Source organism: Cucumis melo, unplaced genomic scaffold (assembly GCF_025177605.1).
Source record: "Cucumis melo cultivar AY unplaced genomic scaffold, USDA_Cmelo_AY_1.0 utg001047l, whole genome shotgun sequence".
NCBI classification, from domain to species: domain Eukaryota; kingdom Viridiplantae; phylum Streptophyta; class Magnoliopsida; order Cucurbitales; family Cucurbitaceae; genus Cucumis; species Cucumis melo.
Window position 1 is genome coordinate 13,764 of NW_026124367.1, and position 3,737 is coordinate 17,500.

A 3,737-nucleotide genomic window follows, 5' to 3' on the forward strand; every position below is an offset into this window, starting at 1 on the left:
AAGAGTTTTTCTGCCTCTTTTATTTATTTGTACTGAATTTTTTCGATTATACTAGAAATCATATAATAACTTGGGATAATTCGATTTTTTGTATTGTTTCATCAATGGTGTTGTGCCCGAATCTCTTTTTGACTATGCGCTAGTGATTCCACTATTATTAGTGAATAATAATTATTAGTGAGCAATAATGGAATAATTCTTTTATATTCATAGAGATAGGGGACATAATTCACATGGATATGGTAAGTCTCGCTTGGGCTGCTTTAATGGTAGTCTTTACATTTTCTCTTTCCCTCGTAGTATGGGGAAGAAGTGGACTCTAGAAGTACTACTAATTGAAAAATAAAACTGTATTGTTTTTGGTTTATTTTATAGATCGTTCTGCAAAACTTTTTTTCTTTTATTTTGAAAAGTAAAAAAAAAAAGAGTTCGGATTATAAGTTTTTAAGTGGATCCATACTTTCAACACGAAAGAACATAGACATAGTGGTTGTCCAATGAGATACTACGCATAATAATATACTACCTCATAATAAGATAGTACCTCGGGGTAGCCACCCACATATTACGTGCTTACCACTTCTTTTATTTATTATTATTAGTATTTTAGTTATTTTCAAAATAGGATTTTTTCTTGTTTTAGGGAACTCATTTCATATCATGCTTCAAACGTTAAATAAAAATGGGGTTTGCTAATTCTTTTCGAAATCCGAAGATAAAAAGTTCCCATGGAACCGAACTCCTGGATCATCTGTCAACTGCTCAATCAATTACTTCTTTCGAATGCTAAAAAAAAATTAGTGGCCTTTCGATTATTTGATTTCAGATTCATTCTAATCAACATGAATTATGAAGCAAAGAAATAGAATTGGGCCACTATGTATATTAGATTAATATTACATATATGTAATTGATATGATATCTATATATAAATAGAAAGATATATATTGTATATTCATCTATATTCAAATTGATCGATATTCAACCTCTATTTTTATAGAGTACAATTTTATATTTATACACTTCAATAACAATAATAGATAGTATGGTAGAAGGATTCATATATTTCTTTCTACCATACTATCGGATCTTATCGAATACTTCTCTCGTAGAATACTGATAATTCTAGTCCGCCAATTTCATTTAAGACGCGAAATTTTAATGCTTTTCATTTTTCTTATCTTCAATCATTGATAAGAACTAAAACGTCAAGGTTAATTCAAATTAATCACTTTGACTGATTGTTTTTACGTATATTATAAGTAAAAAGGCGGTCGGAACTAGAATGAACAGTGCAGTAGCAATAAATGCGAGAATATTTACTTCCATAATATCATCGTTTCATTTTTTATTCGCAATAACTCGGGATTTAATCCCATAGAGATGATAAATGTTTCGCTTGTAAATTCAAGGGGATGCGTTGCATCTCGATGATATCGAATCGTATTAAAATATCATGAATAACAATATCGGAGCTATCAAATCGATTCATCGTCGAGAATTGAATAGTATAACATAGGAAGATCTTTTATCCATACCGAATTTAAACAAAATGGGATTCCTGATGCAATCAAGAATTTCGTTACTTTTTTTTATTTATAATTTTTTGCATTCTTTCTTTTCTATAATCTACTGCCCTCTTATTCAATGCAATCATCTGATGAAGTCTCATCAGACTACCTTTACCCTTACATTGTTTATAAACAAACTCAAGCAAAGAATAGCAGCGAAATTCAAAAAAGGAAAAGGAGGTAGGTTCGAACTAAACTCCTTCCTTTTTTTGTACTTATAAAATCTTCTTAAAAAAAAGAAATAAAAACGAAACTTAAACTTTCAAAAATTCTTAATTACCTCACTAAGAGAGATAGATGGGATCCTTGTTTGTATTAATATCCTCTTTCCTTGAATTAGTAGTGGGACGTATATATCAAAAGTTAAGTGTTAAATTTTAATAAGATAGATTATTTCAAATTCAAATTAGTAATTGAATTTACTAATTGAGGTTACAAAAAATCGGAGCCAGAACGGATATATTTTGCTTTCAGACGAAAAATTAGATCAAAGTTTACTATGTAAACTTTATTTTGTATCGTCCAAATTCCCTTTATGTATGTGCTTTCCGGAAACGTATAGTACTCTATTTCATTAGAAAAATCGGGCGTAATCAACTAGACCCAGTACGCCTTCGAATCCTGAATATGATGCTACCAATAATTGTGGTAATTCACATATGGCACATATGTCTTTCTCCCATCAATTAGTACTCGTTGAAGAAATCAAAATTCCCATATTTTTTTGTTGAAAAATGTGGAAAAAAAATAAGAGAGATCCCGTTTGGAATAAAATTCAGTTATGTTATTTGTTCTCTCTTTCACAGGAAAGGAAGAGATTAATTGATGTATTTTTTTTTTATTGGATTTGGATCCATCGGGACTGACGGGACTCGAACCCGCAGCTTCCGCCTTGACAGGGCGGTGCTCTGACCAATTGAACTACAATCCCAGGGAAATAAAGTGTACAACATATGTTGTTGATTTAATTTCCTTCAAACCTTTCTATGTAGATTTTTGATTCGAATTGTCATATTCTACCAGACAGAGACGCGAGTAATAAAGTAATAGATTGATATGCGCGGAGACATGGACTTTAGTGTGAGAAGCATGGATTAATATTTATTTTTTCGTTATTGTAAAATTGATTGATTATCAATCTGTCAATGAATAAAAAAAGAGTTTTTTTTTTTATTCTTTCATATCAAGTCAAGTATTTCTGTAGAAGGACAAATAGGTTATATCATTTTATGGTGGATACGCGATATATTGGGCCGAGCTGGATTTGAACCAGCGTAGACATATTGCCAACGAATTTACAGTCCGTCCCCATTAACCGCTCGGGCATCGACCCGGGAAGAATCAATTCCAAGCTTGTTGATAATCCATGATCAACTTCCTTTCGTAGTACCCTACCCCCAGGGGAAGTCGAATCCCCGCTGCCTCCTTGAAAGAGAGATGTCCTGGACCACTAGACGATGGGGGCATACTTGCCCGACTGCCATCATACTATGATCATAGTATGAATAGTTTTTTGAAATTGTCAATATAAAATAAATATAATGGACTAATATGATGCAATTCGACGTATTTTTCTTTCTTTCATTATTCCATCGAAATTTTTTTATTTGTGATTTCTATTTATGAATCGTTCATTCTAATCACCATTCCCCATATAATTCTATATAGAAATTATTTTATTTTAAATTGCATTTTTTTTTATTTATTTCATTTAAATAATATACATAAATTTGCAAATTGGAATATATAGTTATATTACTTATATTATAGAATATCAAATGAAAATAGTGATTAGTAGTGATTAGAGGAAACCTCTAAAATAAACAAAAATAATAAATATTAGAAAAAAAAATATTCTTTTTTTATTTTATTCTTTTTTTATTTAAATAATACGAAGGCTAGTACCCTTCGGGAATTGGTCTGCCATATGCTATAAACAGGATTAAACTCCATTTCTCATACTTTCACTCATTGATTCACTCATTGTTAAGATTAGGTTAGGTATATTTCGATCTCACACTAAGCCAAGAAATTAAAAAACGATAAATTTTGAAATCTGGGGATAGGGATCAACAAGTTATTGAAAATTTTTTTCTCGCCAAATAGAATTGCTTTATCAATGATTCGGTGAATGTATCTATGTTCAATTCGTGTGTGTACATGTAT

The 3,737-nt window shown here is 30.7% G+C and overlaps 2 non-coding genes across 2 annotated transcripts; both read right to left on the minus strand.

The window, feature by feature from the left end:
• Positions 1 to 2,428: 2,428 nt before the first annotated feature.
• On the minus strand, positions 2,429 to 2,502 carry TRNAD-GUC (transfer RNA aspartic acid (anticodon GUC)). Its single transcript has one exon. It is a non-coding gene; the product is annotated as a tRNA-Asp (tRNA).
• A 318-nt stretch (positions 2,503 to 2,820) lies between these two features.
• TRNAY-GUA (transfer RNA tyrosine (anticodon GUA)) lies at positions 2,821 to 2,904 on the minus strand. The gene has a single exon. It is a non-coding gene; the product is annotated as a tRNA-Tyr (tRNA).
• Positions 2,905 to 3,737: the final 833 nt, after the last annotated feature.